Below are 16,318 nucleotides of genomic sequence, written 5' to 3' on the forward strand. Positions count from 1 at the left end.
TTTTAAAATTAATTTTTGTTTTTTTGTTTCTTTGCTTTTTTTTTGCAATTTTTGACCAAGGGTTTTGGCGCCCCTAAAGGATGGCGCCCGTGTGCATTGCACACGTTGCACATATGGTAGCCGGGGCCCTGCTGAGAATGTACCCCCCGTTGCATATATCACACGGTTCTTCAGATTAAAGCCTATCCACCTGCAGCTTATTTCCATTATTTTTTTCAGTAAGAGTAATAAGTTCAAGTTCCTAGAATGCTAATAGAAATTGGTGGATCGGTGTTCCATATATGGAATGCAGGTGAATGAAAATACAATAGGAAATTGACTAAAATAGGCAAAAAGGCAGGAGAAGAATAGTATTAATTTATATATTTATTTGCATTTTTTGGTTCGCCACAGTTGCAGAAATATGCCATAGCCGAATTTGCCACGTATTGTAATAAATTTGCAGTTATTTCATAATAATTAATTATGTTATGGTTAAAAGTTTTACGCTACCCACAACTTTCTTTGTTTCTTTTAAAATAATGTATTTTAATGCTCTTTAATCAATATTTCATCAAACAATATTTCGAAATTAATTTTTCTAAATTAATTACTCTCGGGTTTATTACGGATATTCTAATGTTTATAGATCTTTACTGTTAATGAAATATAAATTAATGGAAGAATTACTTTAAAAAAGTATATAAATCAGTGAGGAAATTTGAAATCTATATTAGTACTCCAGCCGCAGTTTATTCGCTAGCTTTCGCAAAGGTAAGAGCTTAGTTTTTATCATTAGGTACGTTTATTGAGTCCTATTTCAAGCGGTTAACAACTATTATTCTCCTCTTTGCATTTTACTTCTACAGCAACATTTACTCCACTATTTTTCGGCACGGCTTCCCTCTCTGTCTGGTCTTCTATCGTCCATTTTTGGACATAGTCCCCTACCATCTCTTCCCAAAATTCTCCCAATTTGTTTCGGCTATTTTATCGATGTCATCTACCCATGTTCATCTGTAATCTTCCTCTTGATCATCTACCTTTATAGGGTCTCCAAGTTGTATTGTGGCATTCCAACGTTTTGCCGAGCTGTCTTACAGGCGAAGTTCCATTTGAGTTTGGCAATTTTTGTTTCGATATCCCCGAGATTTGCTTTTGACCTTTTTTTTTTTGGTTTCGCAAATCTTCCTGCCTTACCTATCATATTCGCTGTCATAGTTATATGTATTAACAGCAGCTCTAAATAATGATGTAGTCAAGCTTAAATAACGGGAAAACGATGCATTTTATAACATTAAGTAGGTACTTACTACATACTCCAGGCTGTGGGTGAAAAATAGGTCGATTTCAGGATATAATTCAGGAATTTTTGAAACCTATCAGGTGTTGTAAAGGACGATGCCAGGAATAACTTATACTAAAATGTGACCAAAAATATTGTGAGCTTTTTTTTTAATTGCGATTTTCATTTGTTAAATTTGCAATTTTTAAAGATTTTTAATTTTGCAGCTTAGGATATTGATTTTAGAGAAAAACTTTTTGATAGAAAGTTGTAGTAAATTAAAAACCTACAATTTAAGCTATGGTAAGTTTAATTTCGTTTATTGGTCATTGCAAAACAGCCTGCGAAAGGTCCAAAATGGCCGTTTTTTACAATTGCGTTATTTATTGTACAAATAATTTTTTTTTATTTTTAAAGCTTTAAAATGAAGATCTTTCAATTCCAAACATAAAAAAAATGTAAGGCCGGATTAACGAATTTGTTGCTTAGATATTATAAATTGTTTATCCCAAGAGGTCAAATGTCGAAGTCTATAACTTTTTGAAAAAAAAAATCGTAGAGACTTGGTGAAACATCCAATCTCCTTCTAAAGAGTTATATTTTCATATTCTGATGTAAATAAATCGTTAAAATATTTTTAAACTTCTAATTTTTGGGTTTGAAAATAAGGGGGCAAATTTCGTTATAAACATTTACAGCTGAAGCGGCCCTGTACATCCTATGAGTTTTTAATTTACAGATTATTGTTGCTAAAGACGAAACGAATATTTATAAAAAAATAAAAAATTTCTAAGACCAACTGAAGCCGAGCTAAATGTTGGGCTTGAAAATAAGGGGGCAAATTTTGTTATAAACATTTAGAGCTGAAGCGGCCCTGTACATCGTATGAGTTTCTAACTTGCAGAATATTGTTCCTGAAGACGAAACGAAGATTTATAAAAAAATATAAATTTTCTACAACCAACTGAAGCCGAGATAATTGTTTCTTTTTTCTTAAATCGTAGTGCCTTTATTTATAAAAAATAAGAAATTATTTTACGGTCATTGACTAAAGAAAGACTTATATTATCTTAAATTAACAATTGTTATAAAATATAGTTACATTTAATTATTAAAAATTATTTTTAAAATCGGGTGCTTTTGCGAGCGTCCGAATTTTGCAAATCGCCCGGCTCGCTTCAAATCCGCGCGCTCGGAAAATTTTTACGTAACTTGTATTAAATTTTGACCGAAAACAATTTAATAATATTACCATTATAATATACAGTCTATTTACCACTGTATTTGTTTTTCTTGCTAAACTTTTATATGTGAAATCTCATTTCTGAAGAAATAATATTACAAAAAGTTATATATGAAATATATAACTATATTTTTAATTTTTTCCTTGTTATATAAATATATTAATAATAATGTTACTTCTTATTATACAATATAAAACTTTTTCTTCTTGCAGGGACTATCCGTTTTGGATGTTGGCGACCATCATGGCAATCTGTACTTGCACACTAAATCGGTACTGCTGCTCTAAAATACTGATACTACTAATGATAGTCACTACAAGAAGAAAAAGTTTTATATTGTATAATAAAAAGTAACATTATTATTATTATATTTATATAACAATGAAAAAATTAAAAATATAGTTATATATTTCATATATATGTATCATTTTTGTAATATTATTTCTTCAGAAATGAGATTTCACATCAAGAAAAACAAATACAGTGGTAAATATACTGTATATTATAATGGTGTTATTATTAAATTGTTTTACGCATTTATTTACATCAGAATATGAAAATATAACCCTTTAGAAGGAGATTGGATGTTTCACCAACTCTCTACGATTTTTTTTCAAAAAGTTATAGCCTTCGACATTTGACCTCTTGGGATAAACAAATTATAATATCTAAGCAACAAATTCGTTAATCCGGCCTTACAATTTTTTTTTATGTTTGGAATTGAAAGATCTTCATTTTAAAGCTTTAAAAAAATTATTTGTACAATAAATAACGCAATTGTAAAAAACGGCCATTTTGGACCTTTCGCAGGCTGTTTTGCAATAACCAATAAACGAAATTAAACTTACCATAGCTCAGATTGTAGGTTTTTTTAATTTACTACAACTTTCTATCAAAAAGTTTTTCTCTAAAATCAATATCCTAAGCTGCAAAATTAAAAATCTTTAAAAATTGCCAATTTAACAAATAAAAATCGCAATTAAAAAAAAAGCTCACAATATTTTTGGTCACATTTTAGTATAAGTTATTCCTGGCATCGTCCTTTACAACACCTGATAGGTTTCAAAAATTCCTGAATTATATCACGTTTTTTCACCCACAGCCTGGGGTAATACTTGTCAAACTTGTCAAAGTACATGGCTCACTTTGAGGCCCAGAAGTAGTAGTACGAGATCCGAATAGGAGGTCAAAATGTACCCATCTGCTAGCTGGATGAAAATTTTTTTTATTAAATTTCATACATAGACAAATGTTTCTAGCATGGGTTGCCTATCCAAATCGTGTCGTAGCTATCCTTAAGGCGGGGCCCAAGGGGTTGAAATCAATATTCCAAACACATTTTCTTTAAAGTATGGTAGAATTATTTTATTTTTAAATTAAATAGGCATATTCAATACAATTCATAGATTACTCAAGAAAAAATTCAAGGAGAAATACTGAAAGATAAGCCAACGGTGGCAAATTTTTAAAAAACACCTCAAAATATAATGAATTTTGCGGTGGACATCAGAACTCATCATTGAATGGTAAACAAAAAATTTAAAAAGTTTTTATAAGCTTATGAGTTTCTCGAGGTAACGCTGTCAAGTTTTTTAGTTTTATCTAATTTTGACTTTTTGATATCACTCAGAAATCTAAACAAAGAATTTTTTTTGCAAAAAAGGGCGAAATTTAACATGTTTATTATTGTTAAACAAAAAATAAGCATAAAACAAAAATGTCTTGACAGCCTCACCTCAAGAAATGTCTAATATACACAAACTTCCAGGCGAGTTGGTCAAGCAGTTTGTGAGTTGAAATGTCTACAGCCTGAAAAAAGCAGTTTTGAGAAAAACACGTTTAAAGTATTGTCAACTTTTATTTTCAATTTCTTTTTTGTCTGTCAAATGGTAAAGTGATGTACACCGAAATTTGTTTTTATATCTCGGAGTAATTTACAAACGAAAATAAGAACAGCTGTTGACCGTTTCTCACTACGCTCAAGCGCGTTGGCACGAACTTGCTATAAAACGAGTCGAAGGTAGGGAGGTAGGGAGATAGTGTTAAATAGCCCTAGCTTCGACTCAATTTGCAGCAGGTTCGCGCCAGCACGCTTGAACGTAGTGAACAACGGTCAACAGCTGTTTTTATTTTCTTTTGTAAATTACTCCGCGATTCAGGGCCGTAACTACCATTGGGGCAACCGGGGTAGTGCCCCGGGCCCCCGGCCAAGGGAGGCCCCACAGAGGCCTACTTTTGGTTGGCCGTGCATAGATTTTAACGAGGAAAATAAAAATATGTAATTTAAAAGCCGATATCAACGAAATATTTTCAAATGACCCAATTTAAAAAGACAGCAACATAAAGTCTTAATTTTTCACAGGGGAAATTAGTCTTTTCGACTAAAATGCAATTGGAACAGAACAGGGGCCCTGAGGTCTGAGCTAAGCGGGGACCCCTGAGACCTTAACATAAAAATTTAAATTATTAGTTAGGAAATTAGTTATTTTGGCGTAACAAAACCTAAAATTCCATTGGAAGAGGGGACCCGGGCTAAGCTGGGCCCCCGAGACCTTTCGTAAATATATAAATTGTTGCTGAGGAAATTAGATATTTCGGCGAAATAAAAATTAAAATGCAACCGGAATAGGGGCCCCAGGTCCCAGCCCAGCTACTTTGTCTTAACCCATTTTCCCAGACAACATCTTGGTATGTGAAAGGAACCACATGGTACCACATTTTCAAAAGAAAGGTAAGGGTAAGATAGAATAAGCACATTAGGTTCAGTCCCACCACTACACCAGCTGACCAGCTTCACTGACTGTGTTTGGCTCACGTTGCAGTTGCTTAAGGCACCTTAAGAGGAAACAGTAGCGATTAACAGGTAGCGAAAACGCGTTCCAAGATTGCGGCTGTAATTTTGAATATTTATTCGAGATATTTGGCACACCTATTCGTAATATAATAAAGAATGCGGTACAGAGCCCACTTTGAAAAGTATATTAATATGTGGAAATTACTCTGTAATTAAATACAATTTAAAAAAAACGAGCCTCTACCGCCATTAAGAAGAACAAAAAAATACACTTTCTTCAAAAAAACTTTTTTATCCGATGCCTAGATTTTGTGTCATTTTGGAACTACTAATGAAATAAAAAATTTCAGTAGTTCCAAAATGACACAAAATCTATAAAGATAAATAATAAAGAATAAAGAAGAATAAAGAGAATAAATGTAAATATTAGTACATTTGGACGTTCAGCGGTGACTCATATTTTTTGCAGAAATTGCTTAAACATAACTCATATAATAATAATTGAAGGTCCAGCCAGAACATTGTTTAAATAATCAAAATGTCAAAAAATGAAGGAAAAATTCGATCTTTTTCTTCGTTTTTTCATTATAACTTTCAAAGTATTCACTTCCGAGAAAAGTTGCACTGACATAAAAGTTACGTAATTAAATTTTCTACAACATGCAATTTAGCTAATAAATTTAAAAACGGTCACCCTTGTTGCAAAATGACAATAATTGCGAAAAATCCATAAGAAACAAGTATTCGCATTTTACGTTTTTCAATTATTTATGCTACATATAGGACCTTCATATTTTACCCAGAAAAACTTATGAAATAATAAAATAATGTTGGCAATTTCATTAAGATCGGTTTAATAGATTTTGCAATCCAGCTTTCGCAAAAAAAATCATTTTTTCAAAATCTTGCCGGACTGAAAATAAAGCAGGCAGCAAGTTGAATTTTTTCTACGTATATAAGAATACTGTACCTTTTATTGTCAATTTGCAAAATTAAAATAGGTTAACTACCACGGCGTCAGTAATTTTTTTTAAATAAACATTCATTTTTGGCGCTACGCGTTGGAGAGCGGATACGTTTGCTCTGACTGAGCAAACATTGACTTCCAATGACCTTTGATAATGATTGATAAATTTTAGTTTTTAGTAAATCTCAATATAAATAAATAAATTTGTTTATTGCAAAATAAAAACACATACTCTGTCCTTTGAAATAACACTTTTTTTAGCAAAAAGTTTCTTTGTTCATATATTTTAACTTAGAGAATAAAAGTTTATTATTTTTAAACATATGCAATTGTTTAAACAATATTTCACAAACAATAATCAAATTAGTTTCATTTTTGTGGAATTAAAATATTAAAATACAACAAAATATAGAGTAAGCAAATAATATATTAGATAAAGAGTGGAAGAAATATTGTTGGAAATCAACTTGTGTGAATCGAACACCGCTGTCCTGCGCGTAGCACCAAAAATTAATATTTATTTAAAAAAATTCCTGACGCCGTGGTAGTTAATCGATTTTAATTTTGAAAATTGCAAGTAAAACGTACGGTATTCTTCTATACGTAAAAAAAACAACTTGCTATCTGCTTTATTTTCAGTCCTGCAACAATTTGAAAAAATGATTTTTTTTTGCGAAAGCTGAATGGCAAAATTTATTATGCAAAATCTATTGAACCCAGTGCCGGTTTATGCACTGGGCGCTTGGGGCGGGCGCCCAGGGGCCCGGGTCCCGGAGGGGCCCGTACGGACCCCTTCCTTTTACTAATAAAAAAGTAAAGTCCGCTAAATAATCTACTTATTTTCCAAAATAGAAAAAAAAAACGACGAAAATACCTACGATTTCGAAATGGTCTGATTTTAAGACTGATGACTTTATAAAAACTGCGAACTTTTAAACCAAAAAGTGATTTCTTAGAACGTTATAAAAACATGTTTGAAGATGTAGAAAAAGCTTATTATAGAAGATTAAATAAAAGCAACTTTTATAGAGGAAAACCCAATGGAGGCAAAGAAAAGAGAGATTGGCTAATATACGGCGCAAGTGTTAAAGCTGTTTATTGTTACCCATGCAAATTATTTTCAATTGAAAAAATAGTTTAACTGAGTTTGGATGGACCCACTGGAAACATTTGAATATTTTGCTCAAATCTCACGAAGAAAATAAATTTCATCTGAACTCTATGGTTACATTAATCATTGATTGGAGTTATAGACGCTGTCTTGAAAGAGCAAGTAAAATGCGAAGCTAACTATTGGATAAACGTCCTAAGAAGAGTTGTTGTCACTACTAAATGACTTGCTTCTCAAGGACTAGCTTTCCGTTGATGCAATGAGGATTTAACGAGTCATCATAAAGGAAATTACAGTTGTCTTGTATACTTGGCTAAATTTGACTACTTCTTAGCTGAGCATTTACAACGGAATGCGAATAAATGAAAAGGTTCAGTTAGCTATCTGTCTCACCAAATTTGCAATGAATTTTTGGAAGTAATGAAATCAAAGCTTGTAGAAACTTTTGACGCTGTAAATGCTTTAGTTAAAAACTAGGGATCCATCAAACCTATTTTTTCCAGTTAAGCAATAACAGAGACGAAAAATTAGCAATTAAAAATGAAGCCAAGACACTGCAGAATAAAATCTTTGAGACAGCTCTATTGACACTGATTTTGACAAAAACTTTGGAACGAGTTAATGCAAAAGCAATACGTGATCGTGAAGAAACTGTGGACTTAAACGTGTCAATTGGAGTAGAAATAATGGCTAATGACAATCTATTTTGAAATTTGTTGGAGACGTAAGAAATATGTCAAGCGAAATTGAACTAGAAGCCAAAAATATTTTTTTTTTCGAAGACGAGGATATATGCTACAAAGATGTTACATCAGCTGCTAGATGATTTTCTACGGTAGTTAAAGAAGCAGTCAAGACGTGAATTAATACTTTATAATATGTGAAATATAAAAAAATATGTTGATGAAACCAAAGAGAACTTGCATAATGGAATTACCCATTCTATAACATTATGCCAAAAGTTAAATAAACATTTATAAAATTTGGTATCATCCAGGATGCAAGTATTGCACCTAAAGGTAACATTTCCCAATATCTTACCTTTACTGCGAGTTTATTTCACGATACCAACTTCTACAGTCGAACCCGCTTATTGGAATAGCCTTCGTGCCAATCAAAAGTATTCCTATAACAGGGATATTCTAATAACCGATCATTGGTCCCTAGTAGAAACGTGTTGGGACCTCAAATTTTTATTCCTTAAACCGGGATATTCCTTTAAGAGGTATTCTAATAAGCGGGTTTGACTGTAATGCATCAGGCGAGCGGTCTTTTTCGGCTTTAAAAATAATAAAAATATATTTAACGCCAAATTTGGGTCAAGAAAATCTAGACGCATATCATTATTGTATTATAGTAAATGAAGACCTAGAGCAACTGAATTGTGATAGTATCATCTGACAGATTGCTAATGCCTAATTAAGCAAAAAAGTGATCTAATTTTTGTCATATGTATTTTTTAGAATATATTTTTTTGTTTGCCATGTGTTGTTTTGTGTAACTTTCTATTTTTTTTATACATTTTTAAATGTATTTTTTGGAATATTTTTACGTTTGCTATTCTTCTTGTTTGCTAAAAATTGTGTATGGATTTTACGGGTATAAATACATGAATGTGTTTTCTTGTAAAAAAATCTGACAACGAATAGCAATTAAGGGGCCCCCAAATATTCAGCGCCCAGGGCCCGAAGTTAGGTTAAACCGGCACTGATTGAACCCATCTTAATGAAATTTACAACATTGCTTAAATATATCATAGAGTTAGTCTGGTTAAAATATGAAGGTCCTAAGTGTAGCATAAACGGTTGAAAAACGTAAAATTCGAATACTTGTTTTTTTATAGTTTTTCCGTAATTATTGCTATTTGGCAACAAGGGTGACAATTTTTAAAATTTTTAAACAATGCTATATTGTAGGAAATTTAATTACGCAACTTTTATGTTAGTACAACTTTTCTCGGAAGTGAATACTTTAAAAGTTATAATCAAAAAACGAAGAAAAAAATCGAATTTTTCCTTAATTTTTTGACATTTTAATTATTTAAACAATGTTCCGGACCTTTTTGAGAGGGAGGATAACTTAATTAGTATTATATGAGTTAATTCCAAGCAATTTCTGCAACAAAATATGAGTCACCTGTCAACGTCCATCTCAAAACAGATGCGCACTGGACTATATTATTTCTCTTGATAACAGCCTAAATGCTCTCAGTAGGTACCTAAGTCTTAATCAAGTTGCTGAAAGCGTTGATTGATAAATATGTAGATATAGTAGCATGTATACCTGGCATGCCTATTATTGATCAATCAACGCTGAAAGTACTTAGACTGGTACCTACCAAGAGAAAGAATGCGTACCTACGTATGTATAAGTCAAAACATGGGTTTTAAAACTACGGAAAGCTTTCCGAACATATATGTAGAGCGTTTCGTTTAAACAGGGTGTCAGTCATGAACTGAGCTCTACATGTTCACGCACCCTGTTCGATTTTTATCGGTAAGTCAAAACATGGGTTTTAAAACTACGGAAAGCTTTCCGAACATATATGTAGAGCGTTTAGTTTAAACAGGGTGCCAGTCGTGCCAGTTATGAACTGAGCTCTACATGTTCACGCACCCCGTTCGATTTTTATCGGTAAAAACGAAATTTCAAAGCAAAAAACCCAAAAAAATCGCGAAGGCTACAGCAACTGAGTATTTTGAAAGTAAGCATCAAATGATGCATACTGTAATTAAACAGTTGAAATATCTTTATGTCGGCTACTATTCGGCGTACCAGTAAGTACCAATTGGTGCATACCAATATAGTGTTTAAATAGAATATATTGTTTAAATGGAATATTTTTCAAGTAAACGGTAAGTAAATAAAAAATATGTTAGTGATATAAAACCCGTAACTCATTCCATACTCACCGGCCACATCGTACCATTTGTACTGCAAAAGAAACAAAATAACATTAATTTTACTGTACGGGTATTTAATGTCTTAATACAAAAAATTAAAGTGAAGAAACGTCCAAGCAAATTAAATGTAAAAAAAGCAACTATGCTTTTAGTAATACATCCACAAAGTATGTAGGCATGTATTTTTAGACATCCACAAATTATTAACTAATTAACTGTTGCCTACATTTTTTCGTTAAGTTACTTATAAAAATGCTTAAGAAAATTTCAGCTCCAATTATTTTTAAATGCATTCATTTTTTTCTAATGCTGAGAAAAATAATAGGTATTTTTGAAAACTTTAAACGCTGAATGAAAGATTACCTTATTACCGAGGGTCCGAGGGCCGAAAGTCCTTGAAAACGTTTATAATGTTTATATTAATAAGTTACAGGGGTAAAAAAGGAAAATTTAGTGTGATTTTTAATTTGAAATATCTCATTCAAAAGAAACTTTTTGTTTATTCTAAGGGACTTTCGGCCCTCGGTAATAATGTAATCTTTCGTTCTGCGTTTAAATGTTTCAAAAATATTTATTAGTTTTCCCGGGATTCGAACAAAAAATGAATACATTTAAATAGCATTAGACCAAGATTTTGTCCCTACCCCCATAACATATAACTGGGTAATAGGGAAAAGTAGGTAAATGTATAAAATGTAGATATAGATGAAGGTAACGCAACTTGATTGCTAATAATATTTACCAATGCGCCTGTGTGCCTGAAGGATTACTGTCGAAAATGAAACACAGCAACAACTGTCCATGGAATCAGGAACAAAGGGGTGGCACATGTTTGGCTTTACGGTCATTATCTTCGTCTTCGACAAATACCGCATATACGCAATATGCATATTATTACATGTTTAAGCAATAACATAAATAATTTATAATTGTTGTACAATAAAAAAATTGTACTAAATGACTGCAAAAAAATGTTACAATCTTACATTGTTAGATATATTTTAATTTAGACATTTTTTTATATGAGTAAACTATAATTATATTTTTATATTAAAGAACTGTTCCTACATATATAATTCAAAATGTGTATATAAAAACAAAAAAAAAAAAAATTGCCGACACAACCGTTATACCGACACTTCCGAAATAACTAATCACCGACAATGGTTAAAAGTACACTGAATCAAACTCAGGTGATAAATACCTACTTACTTGTGATTCAGTTTCACAAAAAATATTTTACTCATCATAACTTATATAAGAAGTAATAAATAATTTGTTTTGATAGATTTGGATTATAGTCCTTTCACTCACGGTAAAATATTGCAATACCTCACAATTTTAAAGAACTGTTTAGATTGTCATGAAATTTGGTATAGGTACACCAAATTTGGTATACACTAACATGTCAAAGAAAAAAGTGATATTGTGCCGATGTGTGCTTTTGTTCTAGGAGTGAGAAAAAATGTTCATTCAAAATAAGTACGGAAATGGATAAACCGAGTAATTCTAAACAACTTTTGTTCAATACCGTTTTTTTTAATTACATACTTTTTGACTTATTTGCGAGTGAATATGTTCATTTTTCAACAAAGACAACACGTTTTTAGACGGCTTTTCGCAAATAACTCAAAAAGTATATATAGTGAAAAAAATAATGCTGGTATGAAGTCTTTAGACCAGGGCCGTAACTACCATTGTCTAAGGGGCGCCCCGCAGGTGCCCCTTTTTTGACCGTGCATAGAGGTTAACGAGGAAAATAAAAATATGTATTTTAAAAGCCGATATCAACGAAATATCTTCAAATGACACAATTTTAAAAAGACCTTACAAGGGCACCCTAGAACTAAACATAAAGTTTCAATTTTTCACTGGAAAAATTAGTATTTTCGACTAAAATGCAATTGGAACAGAACCCTTAGAAGGGGCCCCTGAAGCCTGAGCTGAGCTGGGGCTCCCGAGCTTAACATAAAAATTTAAATTAATACTTAGGAAATTAGTTATTTCGGCGTAATAAAACCTAAAATGCCATTGGAAGAGGGGGCCAGGCTAAACTGGGGCCCCCGAGACCTTTCGTAAAGATATAAATTGTTACTGAGGAAATCAGTTATTTTGGTGAAATAAAAACTAAAATGCAACCGAAATAGCAGCCCCGGTCCCAGCTACTTTGTCTTAACCAATTTACCCCAGACCACATCTTGGTACCACATGGTACCACATATTGAAAAGAAAGGTAAGGGTAAGATGAAATGAGTACATTGGAATCAGGCCTACCAGCAGGTACCACAACATAATAAATCTAACAGCAGTGACGGTATTCGCCTTCGAGAGTGTCGATATCGTTTTCTAATATCCTCGTCAAATAGGATTCTGCTCTCATTAGAGCTGTATACAATTACTTCCCGTCGGTCTCCTCTTTTTTGACATTTTCCTATCTCCGTCAATTTTTCTTCCACTTTTCCATATCGAATTTTACCGCATTCTTGAATTTTTCTTCCACCTTTTCAATTCTCTGTATCTCTTCAGCAATCTGATTTACCTCTTCCTGCATTTTCTCAATAATAAACGATAAATATCTTCATATTTTTCCATTCGGTTTTGAAGTTTCAAGAAATTTTCTTTTTAGTGTTTCATTGTATTATTTCATTTTGTTTTACTATCTGTTCATTTTGTTGTTTTTCTTTTAAATTTTTTAAAGCCAATAAAAAATAAGGTGATTTCGAAACTTTTTGTATTAATCAACTAAAATAGCAATATGTAGGTTCTATTCAAGAAACTTTAGTCATAGAATCCATTAAAATGCGTTTTCAAGGGGTTAAATATCAAACATTTTTCCGGACCCCGCCTCCGCTGGGAGGTAAACCCCAGACCCCCAGCAGGGGGCCCCCAGATCACCTTTGCTCCGGGGCCCCTAACATCGTAGTTACGGCCCTGCCGCGATTTAAAAAGATATTCCGGTGTGCATCATTTTACGATTTGAAAGACAAAAAAGAAATTGAAAATAAAAGTTGACAATACTTTTAACGCGTTTTCCTCAAAACTTCTTTTTTCAAAGGCTGTAACTCAAAAACTACTTAACCGACCGACCTGGAATTTTGTATATATTTTCTTTATACGTTCATTGAGGTAAAGCTGTCGAGATATTTTTTGATGCATTCTTATTTTTTGTTTAACAATAATAAATATGTTAATTTTCACCCTTTTTTACAAAAAAAATTGGTTAGTTTGACTTCTGAGTGGTATCAAAAAGTCAAAATTAGATAAAACTAAAAAAACTTGACAGCGTTACCTCGAGAAATTCATAAGCTAATAAAATCTTTTTGAATTATTTGTTTACCATGATTCAATGATGAGTTCTGATGTCCACCGCAAAATCCATTATACTTTGAGATGTCTTTTAAAAATTTGCCACCGTTCGCTTATTTTTCAGTATTTTTCCTTGAATTGTTTCTTGAGAAATCTATGAATTGTACTGAGTATGCCTATTTAATTTAAAAATAAAATAATTCTACCATACTTTAAAAAATGTGTTTGGAATATTGATTTCAACCCCTTCGCCCCCCTTAAGGATAGCTATGATACGATTTTAATAGGCAACCCATGCTAGAAATATTTGTCTAAGTATGAAATTTAATAAAAAAAAAATGTTTCATCCGGCAAGCAGATGGGTACATTTTGACGTCCTATTCGGATCTTAGACGTTGAAATCATCAAAATTTATTCTCCTAAATTTTTTCAAAACTTCTGCTTTAAATTTTTTATAAAAAAATGATTGTTTTGTTTTAAAATATTTCCGTTAGTTTTTACCATATCAGGTTTATCCAAAAAATATTTGAAAGATAATTTTAAGGGCCTCGGTTACATGATTCACTGAGTAAAATTTAGGCTTAAATGTTTCTGCTTCGGTTATTTTTTGTCCTCAAAAATATAAAAACACATAAAATCTTTGGTAACAAAAAAACTCAAATTTTGTTCTGTAAAACTTTTTTTCTACAACCACTATTCAAAGTGCACTTTTCTGCACGGTTTTATGTTAGCAGACTTGATATTTTCTCACAGTATAAGATATTTGACATTAGTGTGCAGAAAAGTGACGTTTCTGTGCCGCAAAGTTCTTTTCTGCACAGTTGACTACCTCATTCTGAGTAACGTTATATTCTGTTTACATCCGTGGACTACCGCATTCTGAGTAACGTTATATTCTGTTTACATCCGTGGTTAAACTTTAGACAAATATATAACCTATAAGACAATTATTATATTTAACTATACCATAGAAACTAAATTATGGATGTTACAACTGTTTTATTTTACAATTTTATTCTTATTAAACATTTTATAATTAATTTTAATCAATTTTATCAATTTTAATAATTTTAATTTTATAATCAAATAACCAATAAGGATTTAGCAACCTGTGCAAGAGACGTCGAATGAAGTAGGTTTTGTGTAAATCCGTGACTGCATAAATATAATGTCAATAATGTGGAATAATTGTTTAAATTTAAACAAATTAAGGCAGTGCATTAATTTTTTAACTGATTTCTGTGCAATTTATTTAGGTATAAGGAATTTAAATTGATTAGTAGGTATTAATTAAATACAATTTAAAATTTATCACATAGGTACCTATTATAATTAATCGTCGTTTGGAAATTGTGATTTTTATTTTTAGGAAAAACTGTGCTTGTAGAAAAAGTATAGTGTGAAACACGTGCAGAATAGTATATTGTGCAACAAGTACAGAAAGGTACTAATTTCTCACGAGTTTGAAAAGTTGCGGTACGAGCGCAAGCGAGTGCCGCAATTCAAACGAGTGAGAAATTACCTTTCTGCACGTGTTTCACACTATACTTTTTCTACAAGCACAGTTTTTCCTAAAAATAAAAATCACAATTTCCAAACGACGATTAATTATAATAGGTACCTATGTGATAAATTTTAAACTGTATTTAATTAATACCTACTAATCAATTTAAATTCCTTAAACCTAAATAAATTGCACAGAAATCAGTTAAAAAATTAATGCACTGCCTTAATTTGTTTAAATTTAAACAATTATTACACATTATTGACATTATATTTATGCAGTCACGGATTTACACAAAACCTACTTCATTCGACGTCTCTTGCACAGGTTGCTAAATCCTTATTGGTTATTTGATAATTATAAAATGTTTAATAAGAATAAAATTGTAAAATAAAATAGTTGTAACATCCATAATTTAGTTTCTATGCTACAGTTAAATATAATAATTGTCTTATAGGTTATATATTTGTCTAAAGTTTAACCACGGATGTAAACAGAGTATAACGTTACTCAGAATGCGGTAGTCCACGGATGTAAACAGAATATAACGTTACTCAGAATGAGGTAGTCAACTGTGCAGAAAAGAACTTTGCGGCACAGAAACGTCACTTTGCGGCACAGAAACGTCACTTTTCTGCACACTAATGTCAAATATCTTATACTGTGAGAAAATATCAAGTTTGCTTACATAAAACCGTGCAGAAAAGTGCACTTTGAATAGTGGTTGTAGAAAAAGGTAATTTCTCACTCGTTTGAATTGCGGCACTCGCTTGCGCTCGTACCGCAACTTTTCAAACTCGTGAGAAATTAGTACCTTTCTGCACTTGTTGCACAATATACTATTACGTACAGTTGAGTTCGCGAATCTTTACCCGTGCGTCATCATTTAAAGCACACGAAATAAGTCGATGATAAGTCGCAAATTGAAATTTACTAAACGCAACAGCAAGTCACTTACTGTCACCTGCTGTTGCGTTTAGTAAATTTCAATTTCTGACTTATCATCAACTTATTTCGTGTGCTTTAACTGATAACGCACTGGTAAAGATTCCAGGACTCAACTGTATATTGAGTATTTTTGGAGTTATTATCCAAAGAAACTGAGATTTACGAATATGTATTTGTAGAAATATATTTTTTAATTATATTAAAAAAAAAATCTGCATTCTAAACTGCTCAAAATATTTGAGGTCATTTCTTATGCTAAAGTAAATAAAGTATTATA

The 16,318-nt window shown here is 31.8% G+C and overlaps 1 protein-coding gene across 1 annotated transcript in view; it reads left to right on the forward strand.

Annotated features, from left to right (window-relative positions):
* Positions 1-607: 607 nt before the first annotated feature.
* The window catches only part of LOC114343010 (uncharacterized), a 39,477-nt gene continuing 23,766 nt past the window's right edge, over positions 608-16,318 (forward strand). The window contains exon 1 of the mRNA XM_028293824.2: positions 608-753. The gene's annotated coding sequence lies outside the window, so the exon portion shown is untranslated. The remainder of the gene's footprint in view (positions 754-16,318) is intronic.

This window comes from Diabrotica virgifera, chromosome 3 (assembly GCF_917563875.1).
Source record: "Diabrotica virgifera virgifera chromosome 3, PGI_DIABVI_V3a".
Classification (NCBI taxonomy): domain Eukaryota; kingdom Metazoa; phylum Arthropoda; class Insecta; order Coleoptera; family Chrysomelidae; genus Diabrotica; species Diabrotica virgifera.